The sequence below is a fragment of the Amblyomma maculatum genome, chromosome 8, assembly GCF_055883805.1.
Source record: "Amblyomma maculatum isolate TAMU_Amacu chromosome 8, ASM5588380v1, whole genome shotgun sequence".
Taxonomy (NCBI): Eukaryota; Metazoa; Arthropoda; class Arachnida; order Ixodida; family Ixodidae; genus Amblyomma; species Amblyomma maculatum.
This window is the reverse complement of record NC_139351.1, coordinates 124987403-125001383: the sequence shown is the minus strand read 5'-3', so window position 1 is coordinate 125001383 and position 13981 is coordinate 124987403.

The following is a 13981-nucleotide window of genomic DNA, read 5'->3' as shown; positions in this document are numbered from 1 at the left end:
AAATACTAATCAATGCAAATATTAAAAATAAAAATAAATCAACGTTTACGCAAAATACCTTCTATAAAAAAAGCATTTTACTTTTAAAGTGTGCATGGAAACACGTATTTTGTTTCGTCAGTGCCTGCTTTATGGACGCCTACATCACAACTATATATGCTCAAATAACCCCTTCCATTAATGTTCCCTAAATTCATAAACACTCTTCAGTCGCACGCTGCCAGCTGGTGCCTGCCCTTGGAACTCCGTTTTAGACCGCATTCGACCTTCACCTTCACGATCCATCGCCATTGACCTTGGCCCTTATCCGCAGCCGCCTAGTGACGCAATGCCCCACGCGGCGAACGCATCCGCAGTTAGCGTGGCATGTTGCTGAGTCTACTCATCCGATGACCGTTGCGGGGTTTAATTTGCAATCATGTACCAACTAGCTCAACTTTCCGTATTACTGCGGTTTAAACACGTGTGGACCTTAATCGCTACTCGCTAAGTACGTGTCACTGCAGCGGTCCAGACTAATTCTGCAGATTCAGTGACCCGAGAAAATCCGAACAGTCCTTACGTTCCCTCATTTATGTAGTCACGAAAGTGGAGTATTCTACAATACTGTTTTTCGCAGCATCCTTCACGCAAGACTACAATTTTTTTCTTAGACCAACTTTTGCCTCTTCGCGGAAACATCAAACAGCGCTTACGCGAGCAAAAGGTTTTTCTCGTGAGATATACTTCCTTGTAGTACCCTCTCACTGTTGCCAACAAGCCTAATTTATTTCTCCGAAAAATTGATGGTAGTCGCTTTTTGTGGCTGGGGCGTTTCACAGGGATGACCCAGTTATCTGCTTATGCAGGCATGATCCACTTCGTTCCATTATTTGTGGCTGCAGCTCGCCAATAAGCGAAATAGGTAGAAAGTGCGGACTTTACGTAACAGAAGAAAAACGCTGTTGGCCCAGCGGGCTACACGAAGAGGCATTACGGCACAGAAAATTGGAACAGAAATACAGCGTCCCAATACCTAAAGATAGGGTGATTTCAAGGTCCTCATTTTATTCGAAAGAGAGACAACGTAAAAGCCGAGAGAAAGTGTGTGCTTTATCCTGTGTTACTTAACGACGAACAAGCCTGACAAAAAAGGGGAGGGGGAAGGGGGGAGAGAGAATAGAAGGGCAACGATGACAAGTTTAAATGGCGGCAACAAAGTTAAAAGAGAATAGGAAAGTAATAAAATGTGTACAAAGCTACCAGAAGGACCCATAATTTAAGGTTATCTAAATGTGAAATCTGTAAAAGCAGCCCATAAAAGAGACCAAAATTGTAAAGACGATTATGATGCTCCCTAATGCGAATTTTGATGCAGCTATAAGCGTTTTTGCTATATCGTGGCAAACAATTTGAGATCCTTGTATGTATGCATGTATGTATGTATGTATGTATGTATGTATGTATGTATGTATGTATGTATGTATGTATGTATGTATGTATGTATGTATGTATGTATGTATGTATGTATGTATGTATGTATGTATGTATGTATGTATGTATGTATGTATGTATGTATGTATGTATGTATGTATGTATAGTTACAAAGCACTTTATTTTTCTTTTTTTCTGAGAACAGAAAGAGCCACTAGCAAGCGGCGTAAAGCTTGTGGCTCTTCTTTCTCTCTTGCGAAAAATTCCCTTTGGCGAAAGATGGTATGCATGTGCAGTTGCAAACCGCTGTTTCTTTTTAAGTGTTTTGTAACAGCCCTTCCATACATACAAGCCCTGGTCATGTCTAATAACCAAAGCTGACGTCATCATGACGTCACGTTTGGTCATGACGTCGCGTCCGGTCATGAAAGATGGCTTCAGCCCTATACGAAGCCGGGCGTCCGATCTAGATGTCCGTTTTGCGCCTTTCATTTGGTGCTTCCTAGAACGCCGCATACAGAAGCAGGCGCAGTAAAGCAGGAATCTGCGGCGTTTCAATTAGTTTACAGAAAAAAGAAAAAACAATTAGAGGGTTTCTTAGACGTCTCTTAATGGGAGAATGGAGAAAGCCTGCCCTTCCTCTCCTATCATTTGCCGCTCATCGTTTGCATCTTATCGGCGTTCGTTGCAGTGCTACATGTAATTATATAATTGGTCTACAGGAAAAAAAAATTCCCAGTAATAAATAATAATAATAATTGGTTCACAGGAAACGAAAGGCGCAGTATCTGTCACACTTGTAGAAATTCGCAGTATCTGTCACACTTTCTCCGGCAAGTGTGAGCGTTCCTACCAATTGCAATGCCACACTTGAACTCGCGCCAAGAAACGCCCCGGGACAGGAGCGATGGTGTATCGTTCGAAATTCGCAGTATCTGTCACACTTTCTCCGGCAAGCGTGAGTTTGGACGATACACCATCGCTCATGTCCTGGGGCGTTTCTTGGCGCGAGTTCAGGTGTGGCATTGCAAATGGTAGGAACGCTAGACAAGAACTAATTTCATGGACTCTCGCGAAATATGACAGATCTCGCGTACAACTCTCGCACACGGGATTTTGTTCTGTGAGTCTACAACGTATTACGCCTTAAAAGCAGCAGTATTTATCAGTCTTCTCCGCTGACACCTGAACCGTGCCGTTAGAGAAGGAAGGAAAGTGGTACTGAAAGAAGAAAGATAAAGAGGTGCTGTAATGAAAGACGTGTGAGCAATTTCGATCACCTGAAAATCTTTATATGCTATATCTTCAGGAAACACTGCGCTTAAAAGTCGACCGCCACCGCGCTATAAAGGCATTCACCTCATCGCATGGTCCAACGTGGCTCCAAGAATGTTTTCTATTTAACGTCCACTGACATCGCACAGTACACGGACGTCTTTTCGTTTCACCTCTATAGAAAAGCAGCCACCGGCAGTCGGGATCGAACCCGGGTGCGGGAATAATTCGTGGTGGTTGTAGCGGTTATTTTACTGTGAAAATAATAAAACATGGGGTTAAAAAGTGTTCGCCAGCCTTGGTATCTGCTACCAACTCAACAAAGGCCCCTCAACTTGGGCGGCGGAAAGGGATAGTAAGGAACAGAAAGAGGAAATCAAAGAGGTGAGCGACAGGAAGAACGGATAGGTTATGTTAAAATACAATAAAGGTATATACACTATAATACGAGTAAAAAAGCAGGTTGGAGTTGGTTTTTGAGGAAAGAGAGGCACCGATCCCTTTTCAGTGGGTACTTTCAATAGTCAGATGTGCGTATGTCTGCGGCTCAAATCTATCGCAAATTAACTTCGAACATGACTACAAGATTCATTCTCGATAGGAGATGAATCGGTGTGACAGCTAGTACTTTGAATGCTGCACAAAGTACTGTTACGTCGCAATATTACATGTGTATTTTCTCCGACATAGTTTTTCTCGCTTTGAGACGAGTGCGACAGATTTCCGGCAGGACTTTTCTGGGAGCTGTATTATACTCTTCGCGTAATACATGCTGGCTGCTTCCGTCAACATTATCGAGCGGAAGAATGGTGCGAAAACACTGATACACTCCCCGCCACTGACCAAGAATGTTGTCCAATATTGTCTGTGCCATCTATCTGACTGGCTAAGCTACTTCGTGAGGTCACAACCACGTGACGCCGCTCGGGTAATTCAAAATTATTCTGGTATAAAGCGGCTCCAACGCGCGACGATTCCATCGGGTCGTGTTTGTGCCGTTGCTCTGATTGGTCATGCTGTTTTGTGAGGTCCCAACCACATGGCCTCGCATGGACAAATTGAAACTAACTCCGGTATTGCGGCTCCAAGACGCGAGTCTCCCCGACGGGCCTTTCGAGTTCGCCAGTCAAGAAAGAGAGGGATGGAGCGAGTGAACAAGAACTAAACAAAACCTTGTATAGCGCTTTTACACACACACACACACACACACACACACACACACACACACACACACACACACACACACACACACACACACACACACACACACACACACACACACACACACACACACACACACACACACACACACACACACACACACACACACACACACACACACACACACACACACACACACACACACACACACACACACACACACACACACACACACACACACACACACACACACACACACACACACACACACACACACACACACACACACACACACACACACACACACACACACACACACACACACACACACACGCACAAATTATCGGAGCGGATTTGAACCAATCGGATTCGAACCCGGGAAATCGAGTTCAGTATCTTCAGAGTCTCAACCACTGATTCACTGCAGCTTTTTTATTGTTTTTATTACCGTTATTACTCAACCAACACCGGCTGGTAGATTTTCTAAGAATGAGAAGGTTTCAATACTCCTAATTATAAAACTTTCAAATTAATCACCTTTTCAAATACGTCGACAAACTCAGGTATACAAAGCTGAGTTTTCAAAATATCAATTATGTAAAGGAGGGCGAAACATTGGGCATGATGGTAAATATTCTCGTGGTAACTAAAGCGCAAAGAAAGACGAGCACACTGAAGGAAGAGACAACACCGGATATAGTGCTTTCCTGTGTGGTCTCTTCCTTCAGTGTGCTCGTCTTTTTTGCGCTATAGATGATTCAATTATCCGCCGAATAGAATCCCCAAAATGCTCTTGGATTGGTCAAACATTAAGAACAGCATGACGAACAGCCATTCGACGTTCCCACACGCTATGCAAGCCTAATAACGTTATCATATCATGCGGAACACTGCCACCATTTTTTACAGCCAAGCACCGAATTCCATAGGGTTTAACGGGAAATCTTTGTGTAAAGTTCACTGTAAGACAGCGCAAAACAAGACACATTCCCAGCAATGTAAAAACACATGTTAACCTGTCTCCGGGTTTCTGCACAAAATACAACCCACACCCCATGGCGCGAAGATTTCATTTTCTGCCATCCACGCCTTCACGAGCAGAATCCATACATGCAATGTACAAAAAAAAAAAAAAAAAAACGTTTTCACAGCAGGCTATACAGGCATTTCTTTTAACCATTTCAATATATTTTGCCCCTGACCCAAAGAGTGTAATGACCGGTACACGAAAACAGGCAAGGATATTTCAATGAAGTCTTTGTACACACTTTTTCTGGTGACATTAATGAAATACTCCATTGAAAATCGGGTACATAAGAACCGTGTTGCATGGACAATTTCATGAAAATAACCACGCGTCCCACCAGCGAATTGACACGAAGTTGAGACCACGAACGTTGCCAAAACTCTCGCCACTAGTAATTGAAAAACTTCCACCGCAGCCCATGTTTTCGCTAGTTATAACCAGGTTTACGTCAGGTAAAGCATACGCCATTTGACGCGGCGGTTGCCAGTTGGCGGCCACATGTATATAGTGCCGCTTCCCGTGCTCTCATACTGTAATCGTGATAAAAGAGTATGAACCCTTGCCTGTTCTTCAAAGCGTGTTACATCCCTTTAAAGTGAAAGCCTTTCTTGCTTCAAGATTGGCGTGGACCGAATATGGCACCCCGAAATGTCTACGTAACAGGGATAACTCGAAAATAAGAGAAATAAGTGAATCATATTCATGCTAGCATTCGAACCACCATCCTCCAGTTCCCCAGCCGAGAGCGTGAACTCGATGAAGGCGATTGTCAGTTCACGTAAAAGAACCCCAGGTGGTCGAAATTTTCGGAACACCTCCACTACGCCGTCTATAATTGCGTGAGTCACTTTGGGACGTTAAACCCCACAAACCAACCACTACCCTAAAGTGAGTTACTGAGAACGAGGCCGTTATTCTCCACATCCAGCGTTAGGACACTCTGTGCGAAAGGACAACAGCGGCAGTAACAGAAAACAATAAAAATAAAAAGATAATGATAGAACAAAGAGGTGAAAAGAGCGGAAATACAACATAAAAAAATCAGAAAGAAAAAAGGATTGAAAGTAAAAAGTCGAACGAAAAGTTAGGTAAGTAAAGTAAAAGTAAAGTTCTAGATGTTCAAAAAGCAAGGAAACGCTGAATGAGCTCATAACGGAACTAGGAATGGAACTCGCAATGTTTTGTACATTTCCGCACGCAAAGGTGCTTAAGTACTCCCCTGTAGCTTTTTTTACTTTTAGCATCCAGGCGGATTACCATGATTCTCTATCCAGGGCACACTTAAGCTTCGGTTTTAAGTGGACGCGATAACAAAGAGGAATCCCTTACGCTACGAACGTTGCTGTTCACCTGGACGTTCGACACGCCTGTGTTCCGAGTGATCATGGCAAGCTGTGGGAGGCCCAGCAGAAGCCTGCGCCCCATAATGGACAGTGCGAACTTTGGTAGAGAGGTCTCCTAGGCCACTCTACAGCTGCCCACCGGCTACGCCGACGCCAACGGCAGTGCCACTAATGCAGTAAACAATGCGCTCTAAAATGTAGAGCGTGAGAATCATGGCAAGTATCTATCTTCGTGCCCGCTCGATGCACACAAATCGCGGCTACATCTAAAAACGCTCCCGTGCTGAGTCATACATGCGTCATTCGGTGACCTCCTTGGATCGCCTCCTTCTGCCAAAGCCCTTCTTGGATTATAGGACTTGGTGCCAGATCTCAAAAACAAACCATTTCGGTTGCGATAAAGCGCTGTAACACGACCACTCTGCCCAGTATCAAGCTCCACGGAGTCGGGGCTCAACCAGAACTATTCAAGGCAACTTAAGGTAAAAGAACGAAAAGAGAGAGTCTAGAAGCCCCCCCCCCTTTTGTCTATCCAGTGAGAGATACCAGCTCGGACCCGCATGTTCAGCTCCAGCTGAGGGCACGAGAGGCTGCGAAATCCAAGACTCTCCGAATTGTGCGGCTGACAGCCAAGTTTATCTCAATAAGAAATGTTTTCGTTATGATCTGGAAGTATAGAAAATCTCCTCAAATGATGCCACACAGCTTTCTACTACCCTGCCTACCCTTTCTATGCACTGCTGCCATTGCTGTTTTTGCTCACATCCTTGAACTTCCACCTACAAAATGTCTTCGACACCTTTCTGTCTTCTGACCCGACTATGGTGTCCTTCAGGTTTCGTAGACAACCACATAACAGTCGTGCGCTGAATCATCAACATGTCTTTTTGGCGTTAGCAACAGCCATGGAGAAGCTTACCCGGAGAAACCGTGTCTCACCATGCTTAATCGCGCCTCCGCTCGGTAAAGATGCGTTAGCCGGGTAGAACCCCAGCAACTTTACATTTATTTCTTCATACTGTTAACCATCAATGGGGACCACAAGGGCAATGAAACTTGTACAAAACGACCAGAGATACAAAAAATTTAAATATTGCAGAATACAGATAGAAGCATTTTGAGTTGGAATTATACAAATATGTTGCGAAAGTATAGGTCGAAAGATGGGATCTGAGTGTGTCATGAAAACCCAACCGTGACCGTATTCAGGGATATCTTGTAGTTAGTAGACGAAAAACAGCGTCCAAAATAGTTAGGTCATGTCCTTCGAAACAATAGATGTTTCATACAGGGAATAAAACGTGTGCCCTCTGGTAAAAACATGAGAACTTCTTGTTGGGCTAGTTGGTGTCTATTCATTGTAAGTTAAAGGCGCCAAAACAACACGCACACATACAAGAAAAGAAGAACGGGACACTCGACTGGTAAAAACATTCTGGCCGTAGGCCAGCTTATGTTTACATGGCATTGATTCGACGCTTATGTTCTAACTCGACAGCGCATTCTTCACCAATCAAATATGTTCCAGGTCACTTTATCGCAGGCCGTAAGCTGTAAGGAAGTGCCAAATACCTTCTGTATAATCTTGGAAGCTGCGTAAAGATGGTGTGAAATGAAATGCTATAGTGCAGTGCGGTACAATACGACACTGTACGATACGCCATGGCACGATACGGCACGGTACGATACGACACGGTACGGTTTGGCACGGCATGGCATGACACCGCACTGTGTTTCACGGCAAGTAGAGAATCATACGTAGGGCTTAACGCCTTCAAGCGACACGTGGATTATAGGGCGCGCCTGTGTGGAGAGCTCCCATTCAAATCGACACCAAGAGGTTCCTGAAACGCGCTTACGTCGCATAAGAGATCGGAGTGTTTGTTTTTTTTCACCTCCATCCGCCGAAATGCGGCCGCTGCGGCCGGTGTCGACTCTGCAGCCATGAGATAAGCAGCAAGCACCAAATTGACTTAGCCTCATCCGAGAGTAGCTGACTGATGTCGTCGACTACGGCTCGAACTCGAAGCCGCCACTTGCTCCCTCTAGCTACAGTGGCTGAAATTCACTGCGATCGACTATTCGAGAGGGAGCACCCTAAAATGCTTATTTTCACAGGTTTAAATATATTTGAGCTGTCTCTAGCATCATTGGACATGTTGCGCTGTAGAAAATGTCACGGGTCATCAACGCCTCTGCGCACTAACCCTACTGGATGCACAATATTCGGTTGGAAAGCCCTGCATGAATGCGTACAGTTGATATTATTCAGGGGGTTTAACGTCCCAAACCGACTTAGGCTATGACAGACATCTAAATGGGTACGGCTTAGTCCAGAAAGCTTTAACGGGCAACGCTTAGTTGTTACAGAACAGTTTTGATATAGAAGCCGCCCCTCACATTAAACCATAAATGCTTAGCTCTTGATGTCTTAAGACACGAATGTCCGCACACAACCGCGTCATGTGACTGGCGGTTTAATGTTTCCCCGATGGTGTCTAAAGTACGCAGTAAAGGTTCATCGAAACGTTTAGTTACCAATTGTGGTCTGGTGGCATCGACTCTGGTGGACGACCGGGCATCGATCATCACACAGGAAAATATTACGGACACTGTTATGAGGACGGAAATGGAGTAAAAATTACCCATATAGGAAAGGGGCCAAAAATTTACATCTACAGGACCTGCAACAAGCGCAAGAAACTGTTAAGTGAAATCCAAAGGGAAGAAAACGTATGTGGGGACTGGAACCACAGGAAGGGGACAACGGGCCAAATTAGCGCCCGCTGAGGGCATCTGCCCCTTCATGGATCACTGCCTTGTCGTGGCGGAGGGGCTTGCGAAACTCGATGAAGTCGTGAGCTCTGCTGTGTAGGGCCACCCAAGATAGACAGGTCACGGCAGAGAGTTCTGACAAAATGTGATTCACTGGAGAAGGTAATGGCAACCCACTCCAGTAATTCCTGCCAAGAAAACCCAATGGCCAGTCACAATACCATTATCGATATGGCGCCGGAAGATGAGCCCCCCAGGTTGGAAGGCGTCCCACATGTTACTGGGGATGAACAAAGGGCGATTCCTAGTAGCTCCAGGACGAATGAAGCGGCTGGGCTAAAGCCAAAAGGACGCTCAGTTGTGGATGTGTCGGGAAGCGACCGGAAAGTCCGATGTTGCAAGGAGATATATCACATAGCAACATGGAATGTAAGATCTATGACGCAAGGTAAACTGGATATCGTCAAGCGAGAAATGGACAGATTGAACATTGATATCTTGGGTATCAGCGAGCTCAAGTGGACCGGAATGGGAGAATTTAACTCCGGCGACCATTATGTCTTTTATTGTGGGCACGAATCCAAGAGAAGGAATGGGGTCGCTCTCATAGTAAACAGAAGAATGGGCAAAGCAGTGCTAGGGTACAACCCCAAAAACGACCGAATTATTTCACTTCGGATCCAAGGTCACCCTTTCAACATAACAGTTATCCAAGTCTATGCACCGACCACTGCTGCTGAAGAAGCTGACGTTGAGAGATTTTATGCGGACCTACAATGCCTTTTAGACCGCACCCCATCATCAGACGTCGTTTTTCTCATAGGAGACTGGAATGCTAAGGTCGGGAGTGAAGAAATATCCGGAATTACAGGCAAGTTCGGTCTTGGTGAGCCAAATGAAGCTGGGCAGAGGCTAGTAGAGTTCTGTCAAGAAAACAACCTGACCATAGCGAATACTCATTTTCAACAGCACAAGAGGCGCCTGTACACATGGATTTCACCGGACGGTCTGTACAGGAATCAGATCGATTATATTATTTGCCGACAGAGATGGAGAAGCGCTATACAAGCAGTAAAAACAAGGCCTGGGGCCGATTGTGGCACCGATCATCAGCTTCTTGTTGCCAAAATTAAGCTTCGATTGAGGAAAACGCAGAAAACTAGAAGGCCTTTCAGGTATGATCTGGATCAGATTCCATTAGAATATGCTGTGGAAGTGAGGAATCGATTTCAAGAATTAGATCTAGAAGACAAAGAGCCCGAAGAGATGTGGACTGATGTTCGTGATATAATACAAGAAGTTGCTACTAAGGTAGTTCCAAAGCAAAAGAAATGCAAAAAAGCAAACTGGTTATCTGAAGAGGCTTTGCAAATAGCTGAGGAAAGGAGGATGGCAAAAGGTATGGGGGAAAGAGAAAGATACGAGGTTCTCAATGCGGATTTTCAGAAAATAGCAAGGAGGGATAAGAATGCCTTCCTGAACATACAGTGTCAAGCAGTTGAGGACAACAGCCAATTAAGGAACACAAGAGCTCTGTATAAGACAATCAAAGATATCAAAGGAAGCTTCTGTGCTAAGCTGGGCGTGATAAAGGACAAACAAGGCAAGGACCTCACTGAAGCCTCAGAGATAAAGAAGAGGTGGCAGGAATACACAGAAGAACTGTACAAGAAGGACCCGGATGTGCAAACCCAACATAGGACGGTTGTGATTACTGATCTCGAGCCGGGCATCCTGAAGAGTGAAGTTGAATGGGCCTTAGCCAGCCTTGCTAAGAACAAAGCTAGCGGAATTGATGGTATTCCAGCTGAGTTGCTTCAAAACCTCAACCATGACGCTGTTAACACACTGCATACATTATGTCAAAACATTTGGACAACCCTGCAGTGGCCACAGGATTGGAGGAGGTCAGTTTATATCCCCATTCCAAAGAAAGGCAGTGCCAAAGATTGTTCCAACTACCGCACGATCGCGCTTATTTCGCATGCTAGCAAGGTGATGTTAAAAATCCTGCAAGGTAGGCTGCAGCAGTATGTGGATCGGGAGCTTCCGGACGTGCAAGCTGGGTTTCGCAAGGGCAGAGGAACTAGAGACCAAATTGCCAACCTTCGCTGGATCATGGAAAAAGCAAGAGAGTTCCAGAAACCCATTTACTTCTGCTTTATTGATTATGCAAAAGCGTTTGACTGCGTAGATCACAGCAGATTGTGGCAAGCTCTCCAAGAGATGGGAGTTCCAATTCACCTCATCTGTCTCCTCAGGAACCTTTATGAAGGGCAAGAGGCCACAGTCAGAACTGGGCATGGTCTTACTGATTGGTTTCCGATTGAGAAAGGGGTGAGGCAAGGCTGCATACTGTCGCCCTGCCTATTTAACCTATATGCAGAGTGCATCATGAGGAAGGCTGGTCTTGACGAGTCATCAGCTGGAGTGAAGATTGCTGGAAAACGTATCAACAACCTTAGATATGCGGATGATACCACTTTAATGGCAGAAAGTGAAGTGGAACTCAAGAGACTTCTGATGCGCGTACAAGAAGAGAGTGAGAAGTTTGGGCTTAAACTGAACATTAAAAAGACGAAGATCATGGCGTCTTGCCCTATCAAGTCCTGGAGCATCAATGGACAAGAAGTGGAAGCTGTGACAGATTTTCTGTTCTTGGGAGCCAAGATTACCTCGGAAGGAGACTGCAGCCATGAAATTAGGAGACGCCTGCTTCTCGGAAAGAGAGCAATGGTTAGCCTTGACCGCCTAGTAAAGAGCAGAGACATTAGTCTGCCAACCAAGATCCGTATAACCCGTGCTATGGTCTTTCCAGTTGTGATGTATGGATGCGAGAGTTGGACTGTGAAAAAGGCTGACCGCCGAAGAATTGACGCGTTTGAATTGTGGTGCTGGCGAAGACTCTTAAGAGTTCCTTGGACTGCCAGAAGATCAAATCAGTCGATATTGTCGACCATAAACCCTGACTGCTCATTGGAGGGTCAAATTCTAAAGTTAAAGCTCAGCTACTTTGGTCATCTGATGAGAAGAGAGGAGTCGCTGGAGAAAGATTTGATGTTGGGAAAGGTTGAGGGTCGCCGGAGAAGGGGTAGGCAGCGAACGCGATGGTTAGATGGCATTCTCGAGGCATTGCAGATGAAGCTATGTGATGTTAAGAAGATAGTGAGAGACCGGAAAGCGTGGCGTGACATGGTCCATAGGGTCACGAAGAGTCGGACACGACTGAACGCCTGAACTGAACTGAGGGCATCTGAGGAACGTTGTCAGAGGCAATAGACGTAACACAGTTGTTGGCAGTGGTCGACGACCACAAGGCGGCATTTAAGCCAGTTTGCATCTGGGATACTTGTGTAAACACAAATATCACACGCCGCAGATAAGCGCCCGGCTGCCATAGCGTCTGGGATGTCCAGATAAGGAAAGAGCTATACAAAGGTCACAAACAGAGAGGACGCTTTTGCTTGACAGAAACCAAACTTGGAACGACATCACCGAACGCCGTGCCAAAACGGCGTCGCTCTACGGCATCGGATTTCCAACGTTTGAGGGACGTTGGAAGTTTTCAGAAAGCTCTCCTTGGTGTAGAAGCAGTTCATTATTGACGTGCAGATGGTTCCGTGGTGTGCAGATGATTCGCAATTGTCCGGTTTGTACAGCGGTATCTTGAATGCGTAATGCAATCTATTGTGCGCTATCAACGGGGCATATTCAAGACCAGGCCAATCAATGGTAGCTGACGAGAGATAGATGTTCTTTCAAAGAAGCAGGAAATTATAAGGGCTATATTGGTTTCAGAATACCTTTATTAACGTCACAACGTCGAATTCCCCGCTTTCTACAAAAAAAAAAAAACTTATTTGATGTTGTCTTAGGCGGTGTGAGCGAAAAATCACGAATGTCCCTCAGGAGAACCCGCTAATTTATTGGCGGGTTCTTTGACGTCATGGGTGACATGACACGGCACAGTAGCAACTCGGGCAGCTCTTTTCGAATATAAATCGAACCCGAGACCCTTGAATCCCACGTCAGACACAATATCATGTAGGCTACGCAGATACGTTAGCATTAAAGCGGGACTTTAATGCTTAGGGCCACTTCAGCAACGACAGCCGCGGCCGGTTCCATATGACCGCAGATAACTGAAATACAAGTACCGCCACTTTAACTGCAAGCCAGACCTGTTTGATCTAATATAATGCTGCTCCTTCTTTGATAAAGGCAGTGACGCCTTAGTTACACCTGGCACACCTGCAGATGTTATCGCCTGCAATCAACTTCTTTCTCTCGGCTTACACAGCATTAAAGAGGACATGCTGCATGGCAGAAAATGTGGCTTTTTACGACCAGTGTGAGGTGAGGCTTTTCCCCCTACTTATTAGATTACGCCGACGTTGTCCCCGACTTGGCTCCTTATGACTTGGAATTGAACTATTCTTACTGACCTGTTCTTCTTTTTCATCACCCCTAACTGCAGTCTCAGGCCTTCATCTACCAATAAAAGTTTATTCATTTATTTATTCATTGATACCTATCTTTCACATAACGCTGTAGCTCGCGACTGTAGCCTAATTGCTGTGTATGTGTAATAACAAAAGCACACTGAATAAGCGCATAGTTATTATCTATTTATACATACATACATACATACATACATACATACATACATACATACATACATACATACATACATACATACATACATACATACATACATACATACTCACATACATACATACATACATACATGCATACATACATACATACATACATACATACATACATACATACATACATACATACATACATACATACATACATACATACATACATACATACATACATACATACATACATACATACATACATACATACATACATACATACATACATACATACATACATACATGCATGCATGCATGCATGCATACATACATACATACATACATACATACATACATACATACATACATACATACATACATAC